Here is a 21,908-nt window from a genome sequence, read left to right on the forward strand (position 1 = left end):
ATACACATGTTTGGGAAGGAATAAATTGGCACACAGCTGCTGGTGAAAAACAGATTCTTCATTTAAGTCAATTGAGTCACTGGCCGCACTGCTGTTAGGTTTATATACAAATGTCATCCTGAGATTTGCAACTTGATGTGCAATATAAAGGTGAACCAGAATGACTCCATTTCAAAGGGAAGTTAGAGGTTTTAAGAGCTGGATAGCTGCTTAGGGCAAATCTCTGCGGATAGGCAGAGAAAACATTAACATTTTCCTGAATAGAAGAACCTGCCTTCTAATGCCTCTGGAATTTTAATGGCTTGCCTTCTTTCCTTGCAGCATGATATTGGATGCCCAGACTTCTCTGAAAATAAAAAAGAAAAGTAAGCACACAAAGAAGACAGAGTATATCTACGCAAAGATTAAAAGTGTTCAGGATTAAAAAGGGGAAACATTTGTTTGCCTGCTATAAACACTGAATTTAACCCTTTAATTTTTTATTTATTTTTTTGGAAATGAAGTGGAATCTTTAAGATTTTTAACTCATGACACATTGAATGCAATTAGAAATATGGAAAATAATACAAATCCAGATACCTGTGTCTCAGAATTGCAATCTTTCCCAGGCATTCATAGCTCATTATGAGACATCTTTCTTGAGTATGCCTGCCATGGTATCTCACAGAAATTTAATTGCTATAGACAACCTGTGACCTGTTGGGTCATCATTTCAGAGATATTTCCTTATCTAAACAAAGAAACAGAATGACCATGGGCGGGCAAAAAACCAGTGAGAGCAGGAGTGACTTCTGACTTCCTGCTGGCTTCCCCATTGACTTTCCTTGTGGGAAGCTGGCAAGGAGCATCAGAAATCTTCCTCCCTCCCTCCCCCTCCCTCCCCCTCCCTCCCTTCCTTCCCTCCCTCCTTCCGTCCCTTGTAAGCCTACCCCACCCATGCACCCTCTCACAATCGAGTTTAGACTTTCTGCTGGCTTCCCCATTGACTTGTGGGAAGCTGTCAGGGAGCATTGGAAGGGAGGATCATGTGACCAAGGCAGACCACAGCAGCACAGCAGTGGTGCTGAAGCAGGAGCAGTGAGGTGGCATTGAAGCGGCAATAACTTTCCCAAATTTCAATCCCACGAAAGTAATGGGTCCTGGATTTTGGATGCATTCTGTAAGGTGGCCCATTTGAGGTATCTTGGTTGAAAAATTGCACCATTTCACCCAATTGAAGGTTACAAACAATCAAACAGTCATGAGATTTTTAGTAATATATAGATTATTTTTATTGTAGTATAACATCATTTCGGATCATATTCCTGGTGAAGCAAAGCCTTCATAGAGATGCAGCTGTTTAAATAATGGGCTAGATAATTGTCCAGCTATTGAAATCCTTCCTCAGCTTATTGCTGGACTCCAGGACAACATAGTTTGTCAAGGAAGATGATTTATAGCCAAAGACAAACATTTGGTCTGTGCAGAATGTTTTCTTTATATAGAATATCACTGCAGGCTTGGATCAAAAGAAATCTAGATGAAAGCTTTTGTGGATCTGAGCAAAAATAAATAATTTTTGCAGTGAAAATGATTAAAGTTGTTATAATATAAATAAGCATTTTAGCGAATGAAATACAATGCAAGTACACAGCTGTTCTTTCCTATGTGACCCATGGAAACTTTGTATCATTTGGGGAGAAAATGCTTTTTTACCACCTTGCTCTTTCCCTTGAACTATTGTCCTTTCTTTGGTTTTCTTGGGCTCACTGAAGGGCTTTACGCTCTGGAGGACTTGGATGTACAATCTGGGAATGATCAGTTCTCTGGTGTTACTTATTTCAGAAAGCTAAAAATAATATGGAGTTGTTGTCACTTTAGGGTATCCTATTCTGCATGAAGAGGGTAGAGAGAATCACTGACTTCATACCAAAGGGTATGACTGATTGTTGTGCCAAGGAATGACTTGGAAACAGCAACATTCTTTTGGGGAGTGAATCCCATTGAGTAAATCAATAGAAACCCATTGGATTAGGCTGCCTGAAGCTAAGGGCAGCCTGCTGCCAGCCTGTAGAAAAAAAAAAAAAACCATCCTTGGCTTGCCAAGGTGAGAGCAGGGTTCCTTTTTTCACAGCAGGGAGTTGTGGTGCTGCATTGCAGAGTAGTTATTAAAAATTGAAGCCAGATGAATCTTCTTCTCATTACTTGCCTTGCTTTTCTCACACTGTGTGAAGGTGCCTCCTAGGAGAACACAGCAAGAGAGCTTCTTGTCTTTGAGGTTGCACTGGCAATGTCAGACATGATTAATTGCTGGGAAAGAAAATTGACATTGACATGCAGCTGGAGCTGATGGGGCTGGAGGAACAGTTGTGGCCAATCACAGTGAAAGGGCAAAGAAGCACCAATAATGAGCCATTACAGAGTAGAAATTGTGTTCCACGCCAAGAATGGAAGTTCATTCTCACAACTGGGCAGGTAAACAATGGCACAGAAGCTACAAGTTAACCAATGATAAACCCTTTCAAGCCTTAATGATTTTTTAGAGACCTTGGTCCCAGAAACTCCACAGATATATGTTCTTTTAGCTGTTTTTACACTGAAAAGTCCTGACTCAGTTCTAGTTTTCATCTGGCAGAAGGAGAAGGAGAAACAATGAGAGGATCAATACTTTTCAGGTAAAAAATTCAAATTGTACAGTATAATACTTTTGATTGCTTATTTCTCCAAACTCTATTCTTCATCCAGAAATGATCCCCAAGATGATTTGAATAAATCAGGCCCTGCCCACCTGGTTAGAGCCAAAAAAACAAATACAAAAGGAAAAATACTGAGAGGGAAGTAAAAGACAACCCAATAATAAGCCAAAAGTTGCTGATCTTTCAGCTAAACTAAACTCTGCTGGGGACCAAATGAATGTCACAGAATAATGAGCAGATTTTGACAATTCTACCTAAAACTAAATGTTAAATCAAAGAGGTTGAGGAGATGGAAAGGAACAAAAAATGCTGCTGATAGAGCATATGCTCAGTGTCATAGGACAATACGTGATAGCTTTGAGGGCATAATTTAAATTGTTGTAGTTCTCAAATTACAGGGTTCAGAAAATAGTTATCTCCCATAACTGTTATGTACCTTCAGCATTTCCCCAGGCTACTGGGGAGTGGGACTGATTTGGCTAAAGTGGTAGGAAAGAAGGAACGAAGCTGGTGGCTTCTGATAATTTGCCCCTTACTTTCTTACTGCCCTCCCCCCTCCATTTAAGCAAAGCTCCTTGTAGAGTAATTAAATTAGTTTGTGTCAAGTGCAAAATCACTCAGATTCCATGAAATCACATTGGAAGAAGGAGGAAGTCACTATTTTCCCTATGAAATAATAAATATATGTCATCAGTTATTTAGTTGTATGGCAGACACCAGGAAAAAAATATTACTGTCCTTGTTATGAGGGCATGGCTTCTTTTTATGCCAGATTTCATAGCAATATTATAGCACGATAAATGATATACACCAGTTTACAAGATATCCACTATCTTATGAATGGCCATGAACAGTCTCATTAAAGAATAGGAGACCCAGTAGCCAAATTTGCTCCATAATCAATTGTACTTTTACATTAAAAAAATACTTTTACCCAGTTAACAAATAGAAACTAATAATGTTTATGCAAATAGCTTTTTTCACCTGGATCATTATACCATAGATGTCTAAAGTAAATGTTTGATATTGCCCCAACAATTGGAAAACAGATTATTTTAATGGTGGGAAATAGTAATAAGAGATTGGTGAATAAAGACAGTCTTTTGTTAGAAATTACTGATTCAAAGTGTGGCAAAAATCTGTTTGTTTCTTTTCACATGGCCTGTAATGATGTTTCACTGTTGTTCTAGTGATGAAGATAGTTGAACATATGAGGAAATATATTACAGTGATCATTCTTTGCTTTTTCCATTTCAGAAAAGTAACACCATGCCTTGGATAGAAATCCAGTTCTTATGGGGATTCTTGCTACACTAAAATTGATCATAAAATCATAATGTTGGGAGGGTATAGTAACTACCCAGAACTTTCTTTTGCTGGATAAATGAAATCCAAAAATAGAGTACCTCCAGTAAAAATTCCCAACCTCTACTTGAAGACTCTATCCCTATCCCTAGGGGTAGCAAGGGGGAATATACAATCCCTCTAAATAATTGGTTTCAATGTCAAGCTACATTTACCATCAAAAGAAGCTTCTCCTAATGTTCAGCCAAACTCTACTGAGTTGTAAGATAAGCCCATTTGATCCAAGTGCTACCTTCTTTTATGCTTCTCAAGTTTTTGAAGAGTATTATCATATCCCAGCTCAGTCTTTTCCATGCTAAGCATGTCCACTTCTTTCAATTTCTCAGCATAAAACCTGTTAAAGAGAAATGGTTCTGGAAGGATTTAGAAATTATTCTCTACGGATGTAGAAGCAACTATTGGCCTACCATGATCCCCTTTGTGTCATACTTGATTTGTCTTGTACATCTATATATCTTTGTCTGTCTGCATAATCTATCTATTTCACAAGTACAAATCCAGTTTCAAAAGATATTCTACCCAAAATGGCATGGGAAACAACTGAAAAGATATGTAATGGTCTCTACATTTTAGTATTCACTATATTTGGACCAAAAACTTCAAAAGTCCTGTCATCTTGTTTCCAGTCACATCTTCTTGGTTTTGATGGATATACCTATTATATGAACCCCCCTCCATTGACTTCCCCTCATACTAAACACCTTGTATTCTAGTGTTTCTACCAGTGGAGATTGGTTGATTAGTTAGTTGGAAGGAAAGAAGGATTTTACCATTTGTCTAGTTACCTAGGCTTAAAGGGGAAACTAGCAGACCTCTTGCTAATTTCACCCTCCATCATTAATGATAGATAGATGATAGATAGATAGATAGATAGATAGATAGATAGATAGATAGATAGATAGATATAGACAGACCCTCCCCCCAATGGTTAGTGATCTGTATTCACACTGGTTATGCAGATCAGCCCACAGAAATAACTGATCACTGAGAACCACATAAACATTTATTAGCTTGCAGTTTTATCTCCTAGGACTTACCTCTGCTTGACCAAGTTCAAGCATTGTTTACTGATGTGATTTGGTGTCATGATGGTTCTCCTTCCTCTGGGGTCAGTTCCAGTAGATGGGTGGAGGCAATGAGTGGTCTCTATGTAACACCTCTACTTTGTGAGCTGCACAGGCTTTCAGAAGGCTTCTGGGTACAGTTCAAAGTTCTGTTTTCACCTATAAAACCGTTCATAGTGCAGGACTGGGACTACTTGTTTCTGCTTGTCTGACATGCTCCAGTAGAATGGGCATTCTCCAGATTCCTTCCTTGAAACAATGCCATGTGATGGGACCTAGCCTTTTCTGTTGTAGCACCTGGCTTGTGAAACCACCTCCCCACCTCCAGCTGCACTCTTGAGATCCAACCAGCTCTGATCCTGTTAGCTTTTAGGAAGGATTTGAAGACCTGGCTATTCCCCAGGCATTGGGCAAGGATATTAAATGAGCGCATCCTGGAGGTGAAGTATATGTTGGTGTGCCCCAACTGTGTGTTGGGTTGTTGATGATGCTTTTTGGTTGCTTTTGTTATTGGGGACATTATAATTTTGTTCTTATTGTTGTACTCTGCACAGAATCACACTTTTGTGAGTTGGGCAGACATACAAAACATTAAATAAATGAATAAATAAATAAATACATAAATATTGAGTTATTAATTAATTAAGATGACTATGATGTTGACACTCAATAATCTTGGTCTGCCCGTATATGTTGTAATTCTTCAGACTTACTGAAGTCAGTAGTAAGTGAAGTAGTAGCTTTATTTTGTGTGTGCAGAACAAAATGCTAAAATACAACAGCAGTTATTTGGTGCAATAACACAAAATCACAACTTAAAACAGTTGTTCTAGAAGTTTCAGTAAAGCTGTAGCATAAAACATACTCCTGATGCCTTCTATTTTATCAGTAGAAAAAATACTAAAATTATTTCATCAGGCTGAGGCAAAATCACCAGTTTTAAGCACCCAAGTCTAAACACGTTTATCTCAAGTTTACCACTTGCAAAAAATTTCCTACTCCTTTATGAAGTTGCCCAGATATCAAAACCTTTTCTAATGGCCGTTCTCTGGGTAGCCTTATCTTTGGAGATTAGGTGGGTGGCAGCTACTTGAAATAGGGCCTTTTATGTGGGGACACACCCTTCCTTTCCTGATAACTTCACCTTAAAACCAACCATGTTATATTCACCTGTCAAGCCAAATAATGTTATTTGCCCACCAATTCATTTGCTGTACAATGATTTATTGTTACTGGTGCTTTTATGTTTTATTGGTGCTCTTTATCTTATATCAGGGCTTCTGCAATTCTATTATTTATATTTATTTTATATTCCTAGGGATGTTTAATTTTTATTTCAGTTTCTAAATTGAGGATGTTATCAAATTTAAAGACATTCTTAAAAAAAATTTAGTGACTGACAAAACAAAATGACTCCTCTACAAATAATTCCATTGTAACATAAGGTGAAATACTAAACTTTAAGGCAATTTAGTTCTGGGCTCAGCAAACATCTCTTAGCACATATAATTTTGTCCAACTCCAGGTACATCAAACTGAAAGACGGGAAAGAACCAATCCTGTAATTTGTACCACAAGCAAGGCATATTATGATAGATCAGAACTATCAGAATACAGAGTTGCAAAGTCTAAGATTGCAACTAAAAATTGATCTTTCCAGATGGATCTTTTACCTTGGTATGGTGCTGCTGTTGGATTGCCATGTCAGCATAAATTCTCTCTTCGGTTAGGAGAATACACTGGAATGTACTGTACAAGGAGTGAGCAAGAGCGGGGGTGAGTAAAAACTGTAGGTTGATACTGACACAAAATAGAGGACAGAGGTTGCATTTTTTCCTGTTTTTTGTAGGGGAATGCTCTTAAGCCTAATTTAGGTCTTACGTTATACATTTTGTGACAAGAAACCACTATAAAGTTTTAAGCAAGGGGGGGCCACAAGAGCTTAAAAAAAGATTGGGGGGGCTGTATGCATTCCTGTAATCACAAGTTGTTCATGCCTCTACTACAAGAAAAGCCATCTGTACTGAGCTGTCATAGTGCCTTCATGTGCAGAAGCCAATTCCCATTTGTTTGATTTTAAATGCTAGGAATGACCAAAAATGCAATAAACACACTTAAATTTATTCAGATTTATTTATAAGTATCAAATTTATAAATTTCAGAAATTTTTGGCTCCACTTACTGAGGTGTAGTTTCCAACTACATTGGCCAATGTAAAATATTTCATGTCATCTTACTAAAGTCAATCTCAGATGGTAGATAAGTAAATTGTCCATTTGTTTGTTTACATAATTTATGTCCCTCCCAATTCCACCAACTCCAGGTAGTGTACATAAAACAACTTACAGTCAGTTTAAAAACATCATTAAAAAGCATTTTAGGAAAGTTGATCCTGAAAAGCAGAAGCTATCCCCCATTTCAATGTCTTCATTGTCGTATCTAAGCCTGGTTGCTGTACCTGCTGTCATTAGTTTGTCATCTTTTATTTAAACTTAGTCCCATTTTTTCACTGTGCTCACTGACTTTCATTAATAGAGCTTGCAGAACATTTGCATTTTCAGTTATCAGAGTAATGTCATCAGTGTACTGCAGGTGATTGGTGTTTCTTCCTCTAATTTTAAAACAATGCTCATCTTCTTCCACTCCAGCTTCTCTCAATATATATTCATTGTATAGGGTGAATGAATAAGGAGAGAGTATGCAGTCTTCTCTCACTCCTTTGCCAAGCTGAAGCCAGTCTGTTTCACCATCTTTCACCAGCCAGACAGTAGCTTTTTCTCCTGTGTACAGGTTTCGCATGAGGACAACAAGATATTCTGGGATTCCCATTTTCCTAAGAATATTCCACATTTTTATATGCTTGACACAATCAAAGGCCTTTCTATAAGCAATGAAACACATGTTGACTTATTTTTGGTATTCTTTGGCTTTCTCAATTATCTGGTGTGCATCAGCAAAATATCTCATTCTTTGGCATTTTCCAAAATCATCTTAACATCTGGCACTTTCCTTTACATCTGGGGCTCTAATCTGTGTTGGATGATCCAAAGCATTATTTTGATAGCATGTGACATGTAAGATATTGTGTAATGGTTTGCACAATCTTTTAACTCTCCATTCTTTATTATTGGTTTGAAGACTGACCTCTTCAATCTGTTGGCCATTGTTTCATTCTCCAGATTTGCTGGCATACTTTGGTTAGAACCTTTACTGAGTCTTCTTCAGTTGTATGCCATATTTCTGTAGATATTCCATAAATTCCTATAGCTTTCTGATTTGGAAATAATGAGAATGCTGATCTAACTCACCTTCTAATACTAGAGGTTCATGTAAATAGAGAATACCACATATGAATGCAAATAAAAAAGATACCAAAGTTAAAATAATTGGATGTATTTGGACAATAACTATCAACAAAATCTCTGAACTGGAATATCTCAAAAGTATATTTATGACTACATTTAGGGTAGAGATAACTGCAACACCATCAAAATTAAAGATAAAACTTTTCCCCATATTGCTCTAGAAAGGGAAGATACCAGTTTACTACCTATAATAGCTGGAAAGCAAAAGTTATCATTTATAGTATTCTCAGATTATTTTACAATGGGCTTCATATAGTTCTTCCATCTGCTTAACTCTTAAGAAAAAACAACCAAAAATGCCTAAATTAATTGTCCAATTTCTACCTACCATATGTATCACAAAGTAGTAGTGGTAGAGTCTTTATTATGGCTGAAGACCAGTACATAATAAGTTAAAATAACCCAAGTACAATCAAAAAGATAATGTTACAATAACATTATATAATAGTTTAATATATGGTGTACTTCTAACAAATCTGACTATGATGTAGTCTTGTGGTTAAAGCACAAAACTTAGCAATTAAAAAGGTGATTTCAGGACACCTGTCACTTAAGAAAACTTCTAGATAATGCTAATCGAGGCAGCCAGGCAGTCTTTCCATTAGAGGGCAAATTAATTGAGAGCTCAGTTCTGCATAGAATTTACATCTTAGAAAAGCAAGTCTAGGGTTTCAGGCTCTCTAGTGGCACAAGGGCACTGCCTAAGCACTACAGAGATTCCCTTATATTTGCCTTCCATAAATGGAGAAGGGAGAGCATTAAATGTGCTCTGGAAAATGTCCATCAGTATGGGTTTAGGATGACATAAATAAATAGCATGCAGGTTGTGGTGTAGAGGCAGTTTGGTGTAGTGGTTCAGGCACCAGCCTAGAAACTGGGAGACCATGAAGTCTAGTCCCACCTTAGGTACAAAGCCAGCTGGGTGACCTTGGGCCAGTCACTCTCAGCCCTAGGAAAAGGCAATGACAAACCACTTCTGAAAAACCTTCCAAGAAAACTGCAGGGACTAGTCCAGGCAGTTGCCAGGAGTCAAAACTAACTCAAAGGCACAATTAAAAGCAACAACAACAAACCAACCCTTAATTAACCATTTTTGGGTAAAGATTAAATCTTGGATCAATATGGTACTAATGCTCAATAAGATATATGTTTATCACTTCTACATTCTTATAGTCAACTTCTTGTACAGCTTGCCTTCAGGTGCAATGATGTTCTGCATTCTTGATGTTCTTTCATTAGAGTTAGAGAAAGTAACATGTTGATACCAACAGACATTTTAAAGGAAGAGACAAGGTTCCGAGTGCATAAACAGGCCAGATAATTATTTAAGCCAATGTCCATATTTTTGCATGCTAAATATGCATACAAATGATCTTTGAAGACACTGATTTGGTTTACGTGAAACCTCTTTAGAATTTTAAGTAGAAAAATCATAGTAGTCCAATAAGCTGTAATAATTAATTGTTGATTTTACATTTGGTTAAATATGCACAAAATTGCACTCTACAGTTCAAAATACCTTTTGCCAGATTCTGATTGCCAGAATTAGAGGTTGTGCAATGTAAAGCAGATCAAATTATTGTTAAACATTTATAAGTTTTTTGCTGCTTAAGTTACATAAGTGAGTTAACAGATTTGAGAATTTAAAAACATATTATTTATTAAACATTAATAGAGTACTCATTAAAGCATTAGTGTTTCCTAACAACCAGAAAAGGAGATTTGACTGAAATATATGGAGGTTAAATCTTAAGCGGTGATACAAAAGAAAGTCACTTTCTTTCTAGACTGTATCCTACAGCAGTCACTGTAGAAATGTTTTCTTCTAGATGGCATGGAAATTAAGGATAATTTTTTAACTAACAATTTCAGTGCTTTTTAAAAATCATCTTAAATCAAAATGGATTTGATTCTAGAATCAATCATTTATATGGTTTATGTCAAAAGGTTTCTCCCAGTTCAATGAATTCTAAAGCAAACTCTAACATCCAGCTTTCTTTCCAGTTCTGTCAATAATCTCTTTTGTTACAGAACTAGACCTGGCATTCCAATGCCATTTTTCTCTTCCCATTCCTCTTTAGATCATTTTAATGAGCAGTTATTCATTACTATTATACTCTTTTGAGTTGATCAGTTCTGAGGAGGCAGTGTGATGGACTGGAATGGAGGAAGGGGGGTGAAAACGGTGCTCTCGTCTCCAGAGCAACGCTCTGGAGATAAGCGGAGGAAGCTGGCGCATCCCTAAACATTCCAGAAGATAGTGAATAGCTGTGCCCGGGAACTAGTGGTCAGTCTGAGAAGATTTCTGTAAACAGGTGCTGGCTAATAAAACTTGCTGATTGAACCTGCATGGTCTCCAGGAGTTCTTTGGGCTAGGCCTGACATCAATCTTCTCAGACTTACCACTAGTTCCTAGGCACAGCTATTCACTATCTTCTGGAATGTTTAGGGATGCGCCAGCTTCCTCCGCTTATCTCCAGAGCGTTGCTCTGGAGACGAGAGCACCGTTTTCACCCCCCCTTCCTCCTTTCCAGTCCATCACAGGCAGATCTCTAACAAACAGTAGTTCATTAAAGGAAACATTTAAACAGTCTCTGAGGAAATGTTGCAAACATATACATTCCTGGATGGGGAGTCCAGAAAAGGAAGGTCAGAGACTGGTTGAAAGTTATCTGACACTGGTGGGTCCAAGGATGACCTCTTGAGAAGGGGTCACACCACCACCTCCTTCAAAGCAAGCAATACCACCCCCTCCTGCAAAGAGGTGTTAACCACTGCTTGGACCCAATCACATGCCACCTCCCAGGAGGCCTTAACCAATCAGGAACACAGGCGGCTGAGCTCATAGCTGTGAGGATCCTGTCCACTTCCTTAGGATCAACCGGCTCAAACTCCTTCCAGATAACAAAGCTTAGATGTATCTTAGTCACCTCTAAAGGGCCTGCCTAGCCAGCATCCAACTCCAAAGGAAGTCAAATGATTTTGTTTTACAGATGCTGGGAATATTCTTCACACTGGCCTTGCACGAGCCCTCCTTACACAGGAGAGACTTGGTCACTTGAAACAGGGTTTCAAACTGAATTGTTAAATTTCAGTCAGGTCAATCTGAATGTTGAATTTTGAGATTAAGCTGAGTTATTAGTTTAAATGTTTTTGATGAGGGAAAAATGTTATTCCAGTCATTATTAGCGATTGATGTGATTGTGTTAGGTTGCAGCATTCACACATACAGTTATGAAAAAAGAAGTTGAGTGTATTTATGACTAATGGAAGGATGCAATATTATATTCAAACGTTCTTGAGGTTACATCTTTGAGATTATCTCTATTTGTGATTAAATGATAAGGTTTAAATTAAATTGTTTTGTGGATGAGCACTCTTTCCCCCTAAAATAGCTAAGTTCTAAATAAAGACTATATGATGGTGAATTGTTGCTCATGAAATTATGGTCTTAATACATCAAAAACAATTATCTGAAGAGCAATTATTCATTTCCTGAACTTCTGAAATCTAGACAGATTTTTATCAATTATTGTTAATCAACTAAAACTTTTCATCTGATTTCATCTGATTTTTCATGGCACATTAATACTCTTACAGGACGACTTTCCTGTAGGGAAGGGTTTTGTGATGTTTTTCAGTAGCATATAAATAGACATATTGTTTAAAGACACAGGAGAATAATCTCTGCCTGATGTCAAAAAGATATTGCCAGATGTACCTCTCTGGAATGGGCATTCAAATTTGTGGAGCAGCTATTAAAAATGCCTATAGTCTGTTAGCTTCAGTTTGGGAGGGCACCCAGCAGATCTTCTGAAGATTTAGGCTATAAGAAGCGGTATTTCTTCAAATACTGTGATCCCAAGCCATAAAGGGAGAGCTTCAGGAGAATCACAGGCTGGATTCCTCTCTCCCAGCAAAGAACATCCAACAAGGCAGCCATGACAGTTTCAGTGCCAAAACCAAACCTACATCCAAATAGATCTAGAAAATCCATTTCATCCAAAAGTGTCTGGATTTGATCAATTACCATATAATTGAACATCTTGCCTGGGAAAAGGATATTGGCTCTTGGCCTATCATCTGGGTCCATTTATATTTTTTTACAGAATTGATCTCACAATAGCCTTCTTTAATGAGGCTGGGACCATTCCTTCTAGTAGGAATGAATTTATAACCTCCTGAACCCTAGATGTGATAAGCCACAAGGGGCAGGAGGCAAGCAAACCTATGTTGGCCTACCTTAATTCATCTTGTCCACTTCATCAATCCTTAAAAATTAATTTGAAGAAAAACTGGCCAGATGGTACTTGGATATTTCTACAGATTGAACTGCCAAACAATGCAGTCTAAGTCAAATTTGATCAGTTTTGCTCTCAAAGGGTCTAGCCAACTTGTTAGTTACTAGGGTTCCTATAGCTAGGCCAGATCCCCCCAAATCCCTTAAGCACTCTGAGAAGCTCTGCTGTGTGACACTGAGAGGATAAATAACTACAGTTCGGTCATGAGACAGGTTTTTCTCCACCTGCATACTAATTGTCTTCCAGATACATTTATTGATATCAGATTGTTTCTCATTTCATACAATAACGAATGGATCGTAGAATTTTATTTATGAGTTGTAAATGTTTCTGTTGGAAAGAAGTGGTGATTTTAACAAAGGATAAAACATTACGTTGGTGATCAACTAAAGTTTGTACTCTGTATTGCTAGAAATATCCTCCTTTATACTGTCTTAATATATGTTTGGGTGTGTATTTATTCTTTATTTATTTATATAAACATTATCTAAATAACCATTACAGGGAAAGCCCTCTTTTCATCTGAAGAACTTAGAATGGCTTTGCTCAAGGCAGAATCCATCCAGGCAATTTATTCAAACATACTTATGTTCAGCCATAAGAATGAACTGTGTGCTTTCAGAGGACTATATGATTTTTTAAATTCTCCATCTGAGAGTGGGGAGAGAAGTTCATCCTGGATAGGATGAAATGAAATAGGAATCTGACATATCTCGCATTTCAGGTATAGTTGAAATATAATAAGTGTTTGTAGAAACTGGAGACAGCTATTTGGGGGGAAAAATCAAATCTGTAAGTGATACCTGAATAAAATGGCACTTGAAAATCAGTTAATCGGTTGAAGAGACATCACAAAATACAATAGCTGAGCAAATGAACAGTGCATCCAAGTTGGATACTACCATTGTTTCATACAGATATTGAAAGGAACTGCGCTGTGGGTCTTTCATTTGTGAATTAAATCTATATGCTTTAATGAGGAACAGCCATAAGGTTTCTCCATGCAGAATAATTGTTACAGCTCTGTTAACCTAATGACAGCACTTGGCCAAACTAAATTGAGTTCTGCGCCTGTGAAATAGTTCCATTGTCCTTTCTGTTCTGTTTTGTTGTTTTGTTGACATTTAAAAATAGTCCCACACCACAACCACATATACACACACACACACCATCTAATTAGACAAATTCTTTGTTATATTTGACTTAACACTTGGAACTTCACAAGAACCACTTTCTCCCAATTTACTTGTTTAAACTGAACAAGTCTGGACATCATTTAGAGCAGGGGTCCCCAAACTCTTCTGCTCATCAACCCCTTCATGAAGTTTCAGATTGTTCATCAACCCCCAAATATTTCTTATATGAAAATAATTTAATAAATACCATTTTAACTAACAGTACTATGAACAACAACAACAGTGACCCCTTGGATCGATCCTTGGGGGTTGATATCGACCACTTTGGGGAACCCTGACCTAGAGCATGTTGATCTTCAGCAGCTTCTGTTAATAAAGACTCCTCTTTTTCAGGACCATGGACAGAGTATAAAGTTCAACTGACCATATTGTCTGCATGCTTTGTGATCATTTATCTTGTACCATCTGTGAAGTGACTTTGGGCAGTGGCCATGCACTGTTGATAGGCAGCAACTGATATTCTTGCCCTAACTCAATGAGGCACTTGGGTAAAAGTTGCTTTTGCACCCCTGTATAATATTAAATAATGCAAGAATAGATAATTCAAATATATTTTGCCTTTCCCTTCAACCCTCTTTCTTCCAGTACTGAATCAGTATGGAATCTAGGTGGCATGGATGATATTTTTGCAAGCAAATGGGCAAATGTTTGCAAAGAAAAACAGATCATTTCCAATCAAATCTCTGTCAAATCCCTTATGTTCTGCTGCCTATGCTGTTAGTTGCAGACAGGGAAGAAATAAAAGAAGTGCAGAGCTATATAATGATTTCTTTAAAAGGGCATAATTTGGAAATAGCCTTCCTATTTTGACTTTATTGGTCATTTTAGTTGAATAGCTGTTCATTCTTTGTGTTGATGTAAACTTGCCACCGTTTCGGTACAAGAGGGAGGGAGGGAGGGAGAAATAATAATTTATCTATGCATGCAGCTGTAGAATTCAACTTTAGTGGTCACTTATTGCTTTTGAGTTCAGTATACTCAGGAAAGAATCTATATTCTTCTCATATGTTTGCTGGGCATGAAAGCAATCTCTAAATACTCAGAGGATAAAATGAGGTCAAACCTGCAATTCTGCCAGACTGCTGTCTGCTGGAACCAACCCTCAGACCCCATTGTTTTGTTTCTGTCAATGCAGTTTAGAAAACATAGCACTGGACAATTATTTCACGATCAAGAGAAACTGAAAGGCACTCAGGAATCAGCAGCCTTGAGCTAATTCCCCAAAGAAGCATTTAAGAATTTTAACTGGGCAATTATCTATGATCTATCATCTCTCTCTCTCTCTCTCTCTCTATCCATGCATCCATGCATCCATGCATCCAAAGCTTTATCCACATATATATTTTGAAAGAAAAGCTGTCTGAAATTATATGTGTGTGTATTCCATGGTGCAGTTTGTGACATCTTTTAAATACTTTGCAATCAACACTAAGTCCAGACTTAAATATGCAACCTATGTATGCATCTTCCTCCTAATATGATTCTTCACAGGAAAACTTGTTAAATATATGTAGAATGTACAGCAATACATTCTATGGAATACTTCAATATGTTACAAAACCTAACATTGACTTAGCACAATAGAGTCTCTGGCTAATTTCACAAAGTAACACAATAATAGAAGTTGGAACGAGCATTGTTGTTCTGATATTCACCAAGCCTTCTTTTTCTCCAATCTATCCTGCTTAGAGCATTAGTTAGACAAAGAAAAGAAAGAACATATATTTCAATGTGCAGACCACAAGAAAAGAAATAAAGCCAAATTGTTTCGAGTGTGTATGCGATAGATAACTGTTGCAGAAAGTTATGAGAAAATGGGGAATGGGGAAAATGCAGTCACATTATCATGAAGTCACTTATCTCTTCCCCTCTAATGACAATGGTCTTTTTACATTAGTATGTTATATTATGTAATATATACCCATTCTGTATTCTGAAAAAACAGAAATATTTTAGTGGATTCAGTTTTCTATTTAAAGATATATGAGCTTTCTAGTCTTTCCTCCAATTGGTAATCAGTATTTTGTGCACATTCCAACATCAAGTGAATGAGTCCAAAAAAATTGATGTTTAATGTACCACTCCAGATATTCAAACCATTATGGGCATTTCAAGAGCCTACAAATGTCCATTCTTTCATTCTCAGTGTCCCATGTTCCCTTCAAACTTACTCAATGCAAGTAAAAACAGATGCACCAGTAGTGGTTATAGCCTGGTGAAGCTAACTCTCCCAACCTAGATGTGTACTCAAAGCACTTTCCAGTGGGGGGAAAAATATTACTACTTGCATACATTTCTACTGAAATGAAGCTCCACTGACAAAAAATGACATGGATGCCATGACTTTGCCACTGGCAACTTTGGGTTATACAGACCCAGAGCAGTTATTAGAATGAAAGTCATTATATTCAAGACCTCACTCTTTTGCCAATAAGTGCCTGGTTTTTGTCCAAGATAGGATGGGAAGGCATGTGGTGGTAAGTGTGGGATAGACAGAGAGTTGGGGGATGACTAGTGTGTAACAAAAAGCAAACACTTTTTTTGGACACTGTAAAGCTATAGAGAACCTGGTGAAATTGATTCTCCCCAGTCCCTTGAGCACTCAGGGACATGGTTTTGGAAACAAAAACAGACTCTTTGGAGCCTAAGCAATCCAATCTGAGGACTCAAAGTATTGTTCAGAATAAAATGCCTAACCAAAGCACCAGCAGTTTAAGGCTCATTCTCCTGCTGCCTCACCAACAGTGTCCATAAGCCTTTCAGCCTCTGCTATGGGTTCTAAACAGCTTCTTCCTGGTGTGGTGCCTGGCTCCTTTTCTTCCCTTCTGACTTTCCAGCTTGAGAAACCAGCTCTCATCCCTGCCTGGGTAGTACATTGTTTCAAGGCCAGGCAGCACAGAAGAGTGAGGGGATTTGTTTGTGCAGGCCCAATAAAGGTAGTCCAGCAGCTTCCTCGTCTTTAGTTCTCTTCTTGCCAACCTCTGTTGTCTGCCATCTCTCTCATCCTTCTTCAGCCTCCAAAAACAGAAGAGCAGCTTTATGCTCACTAGGCACTGGGTCTGCAAACACGCATTTGGTGCTGATGTGGCTTATTCATAAGGAAGCTGGAGTTTTCCCTTCATCACAGGTAACTTAGCTGGCAGACAGTGATATGTATTCACGTGAGACCTTGTTGTTTCTAACAATTTCTCTTAAGTAGTTGAACAGAGCTGCTCCTTGTAACAAGTTCCTCTTTGTCATAGCATCTCATCCCCTGATTTCTTATTTTTTTAACATCCTGTTGATTTACATGATACAGGGAGACCCTCCATCTTTGTCTATTCTTCCTAGATTTAAAAAAACAAAAAGGGTTACCACCTTACATTTTCTTTGATCTGTTATTCAATTTACTGCTGTGATGACTATTTCCTGTTGTATTGTTAGTTGGTATTGAAACTACTGCAGACTACTGAGATATTTGTTAGTTGCTTTGAGACTGCTGCAGAAGTAGATTATAGATTAAATAAATCCCTTTAATAAAGAAAAAAAACTGCCCATCTTTTTTCCTAGTATGGTTCCTAATATTGTTCAAGAAGAACAGAGAAACTAGTCAAAGCCTCCATTTCATCAAGACCTGTCTTCTGTTTGTCTTCTCCTTCTGCTTAGTCTTAGGAGAGTTATCACCATCTCTGAGAATGTACACTAGATGCTTGTGCACTACAACTGATGGCATCATGTAGCCTCCACCTTCACCAAATCTCTTCTGGCTGGATCTGTGGAGTGTGTTGCTGGTGACATTGAGCAGCATTTGAAAGCATCCCCCAATCTGTATCTTCTAGATGTGTTGGACTAAAATGTTATGAGTCCTGAAGTCCAACACAGCTGGAGGGCACCAGACTGGAGAAACCTGTATTGAAGTAGCTAAATGTTTGTAGCAGGGTAAGTAGAAAAATTATGAATAATGATTATGTAAGATGCGTGCTCTCTGTTCTGATCACAAAGGGACTATTCTGAATGTGGCTTTACACTCAGAAATAACTGACACAAATGGAATAAAATATAAAAATATTTCCAATAGCCCTCTTAGAAATGTATATGTATGTATATGTACACACACACACACACACACACACACAGAGGAAATTATGAATATAATTTAAGATGACTATTTGCAGTAGGGGAGGGGTATTTGTGAAAAGGTAGCTGGGCATATCAAATAAATTATTCTCTTCTCTGGGATGAAATGATAAAATGCAATTCTATGACCTCAATTCTACTGATAATATCGCCCTGCTTAGTTTCACATATTGTTCATTGGAAGAGAAGATCCTGCAGACAAGGCAAAGACATGCTGTACGTGGCTACCTGTGCTATGAAAGTAACATGGCACAAAGACATTCTACAAAAAAGCACCATAAAAGGAGATAAATGGGAATTGTAGTGACCCTATATTATATGTCAAATACCCAACTACCAAACAGTTGTCTTCAGCTTGAAACACTAGATAAAAACACATCTTTAACATTAGTGTCTTGTTTTCTGTGAATGAATTACTTTCAGTTAAAGTTATTGGATACCAACCTCAAAATCTGAATTTTACTGCAAAAGAAACTTCAGTTCTGCACCAATAATATTTTTCAATTTGTAAAATACAAACAAATGAAATAAGCATATTTTTATTTAGAGGAGTTTTGTTCCATATTTAAATCTGAATTCAGTACTGAACATTTATAAAATCTGTGGAGGGAGGATTAGGTTACAGGGTTAAATAATTAGGTTACATGTTGTTAAATAAAAAGCAGTTAAATCTCTGGGGATATCTTGAGCATTCTTTGAGAATATAATGCAACACTCACTTGTACCACGAAAAGGGTTGCATCAGACCAAATACAAATGCTTTTGGTTACTATAGCACTGACCCTTCAATATGAAGTACCATGAAAAGCCTGCAGACCATTAGTAATTGAAATCTCTTCTTCTGGGAACAGTGAGATGGTATGATTCTGGGAAAGGACACGTGTCCTCTGTTCAGGCTGCAATATGTCTTGATAAGTCTCGAACTTCTCACGGATTATAATAATCAATTATAATAATCAATTATTTTGGCAGTTTACCTCTAACCCTGGTCAAATGACTCCAGACCAGGGCATACTGCAAAATATTAGAAAGGGTTAATTCCACTAGTAACCAATATACATAGCAGAATGTATGGTGCCCCATACACAAGGGCAGAAGAGAGAGCCTAGCTCTACTGTGTATTGTACAAAAGGAATTCTAGAAATATTCTGCAGATCTTACTTATTCTTCACCTACATGAAGTCTATTAGATGCCAAACAGGGTTAGCTTTTAAGCAAGCTAAGAGCATGAGGAAAAGAACTTTAACTGTTGTGTTCTTTGTTGTGAGTATGAAAGGCATCATTCTGACATAACCTTATTTAAAGATTGCTTACAAGGCAGTAAAAATGAGCTGGATCTCTTTCTCTTGGTCAGCAGAATGTTTGATCACTTATTATTCTTCAGCATACCCTGAAGTATCTCAGCCACTTCTGGGAATTTAAACTCTAGAGATTTTTAGGATAAAAGAGTCCATCTCTGTCAAGTTTGAACAAAAAGGGTTTTTTGTTGGTCCTGGGTATTGAGTGAAAAGAGTAAGAGATGTAATTTATATCTGCCTACAAGGGGACCAGGAGATTAAAATAATTCTCCACAGGTTTTGATGTTACATTGTTTCCTGTGAACAGTATTTATGAAGCTACTAGCAAAATACACTCAAATGATGAGCAGGTATATTTAGAAAATATGGCCAACCCTTGTGTGACAGAATGGGGAAGGTAGACACCATACACCATCCTGGCACATGATTTCCTAGACATACAGACTGTCCTTGTAACTAATAAATTGAGTCTGGGAAATAACTGAGAGGAGGAAAAAAACAAAAAACAAAAAAACAGGGATTTTCACACACACTCAGAATGGGGGGTGGGGAGGCAGAGAAAACTAAAATGGGCTAAGAAGCTGGCAGGTAGTGGTTGGAGTCAAAGGGAAGGAGAAGGAGGAAAAAGTAGGCAAGCAAAGATGGATGTAGGCAGCCTTGGGTTGCAGATTCCTAGAAAATTCATTGTAGGGGAGAATGACTCTGAAACACGTTTCAAAAGTATGCACCCTAAGCTTTGGAACATTTGGTTTCTGTATGCATTTTTTTGCATGTAGAGAAGTCCTCCCAGCTTCCACAGAATTCCAACTTTTTGAACTTATATGAAAGAAAACGTGGGGCTGTTGGCTGTGGTAAGAGAAGGGCAGGCAAATAACTATTCCAGGCAGGGAAATGGTTAAACTTGGACTAGTAGAGCAATTAGACCATAAAGCAATTAGCTACATTCCTTTGAAGGCAGAAACCAGAGAGAAAGGGGAGCTGAAGCTCTCTTTGTCTCCGCTAGCTGAATGCTGCTTGCATAATTATGTTCTGAAAAGGCCAATCTCAGAGGGAAATGAATACTTTTCTATCCTGAATATGTTACAAATAAAAGAAAAAACAGAATGGTTCATAGGAAAGACCTGGCATGCTGTATTTTGTCTGAACAATCACTACAAATTCACAAAACCATGTGTTTTAAATTGGTTTTACCTGCTGTACTTGGTCTACTAGTTCTAGGCTGCAAAAATCGGAACACATGCTAGACGGCAACTAAGAGATATAGAAAACTCAAAGTCTTTGCTTCCCTGTAATGGTTGTTCAGACTGATGCATTCCAAATCTGGAAGCTCTGGGTTTTATACTGTATTACTTTTTTAGTTTTGTTTGATTTATTTTGCAATGTTTTGTTTTTAAGCCATCCTGAATACTACAATGGAATGATAGTATATAATATTTCAAATAAATAGTGATATGGGCAATTAGTCAATAAATGAATGACCTAATGTTCTGGGGAAAAAAAAATACCTGTACCAAGTGTAATCATTGTTACTCAGTTGGTTTTCCAAGCAATATTTTGTTAGATCTTGGAATTTTCAAAGACACAGAGAGATGAAACGGCAGAGGGAAAACAGGGTTTTCCTAACTGTTGCTAGTGACTCTTATTTAACTTTTTAATAAATGTCATGTTTGCAAATGGCAATGGCAATGAGTTTTTTCCCCTACAGATTCTGGATTTTTTTTTTTTAAATCTATCATTGTTGCTGTATGCTGATGCAATCATCTTTACTTTACAAGCATGGTTGGGCTATAAAGACCCATATCCTCCCTTGGGATTACTGATTGAAGAATGATCTTGCAATTAATTATAACAAATCATAGTTTTTGAGCGACAGAACTCCCAGCATAAATGGCACCCAGATTCTGCTGTAATAAAACAGATTGCTGTCTACTGATAACTTGGTATCCTGTTTTCTTATAATGGGGCCTGGATATCCCATAGTTAATCCATGATTGAAAACAGGTAATATAAGCACTGGTATTCAGAACTGTTGGTGGGGAAAAGGTGGCTTTCAAGTGCAGGCAGAATGTAGTTTCCTTAAAGAAGAGCTTCAAACATAATTACTTTATGAAACTAGGGTTTCGGTCCTTCAACCCTCTCCAGGAGCCATAGCCCTGGAATCCCATCAGAATAAAATCCTGAAAGTGGTTCTAGGTGTACCTAGTTGTGTTCCCACCCCCTTTCCTTGAATAGAGACAGGGATAACTTCTGTAAAAGGAATAACACATATGAAAATGTTCACCTGTTCATTTGCTCCTTCCAGGATAGTCAAGAAATGCTTTTTGTTCAGGCTGACCTGAAATTTACTATGTGAGCTAGATCTGCCCCTCAGCACCTACAAGCTCATGGGCTGTCTTATGAGATCCTTCTCATCTCTCCCCTCTGCTACAGAGAAAATCATTAAGACATGTGCTTATGCAATCCAATTAGATTTTGGTACCCTAGCAAAAGAATAAGGTAAGTCAATGCTTTCCTTTAATTAAAAGCAC

At 37.6% G+C, this 21,908-nt stretch overlaps 1 long non-coding RNA gene across 1 annotated transcript in view; it reads right to left on the reverse strand.

Moving 5' to 3' along the window:
* Positions 1–5,489: 5,489 nt before the first annotated feature.
* Positions 5,490–21,908, reverse strand: part of LOC148214238 (uncharacterized) — a 98,363-nt gene continuing 81,944 nt past the window's right edge. The window contains exon 4 of the long non-coding RNA XR_015793474.1: positions 5,490–17,292. This is a non-coding gene — a long non-coding RNA (uncharacterized LOC148214238). The remainder of the gene's footprint in view (positions 17,293–21,908) is intronic.

The sequence above is a fragment of the Python bivittatus genome, unplaced genomic scaffold, assembly GCF_059951505.1.
Source record: "Python bivittatus isolate LINGU-HERP-01145 unplaced genomic scaffold, Pbiv_v1 ctg000700_np1212, whole genome shotgun sequence".
NCBI lineage: Eukaryota > Metazoa > Chordata > Lepidosauria > Squamata > Pythonidae > Python > Python bivittatus.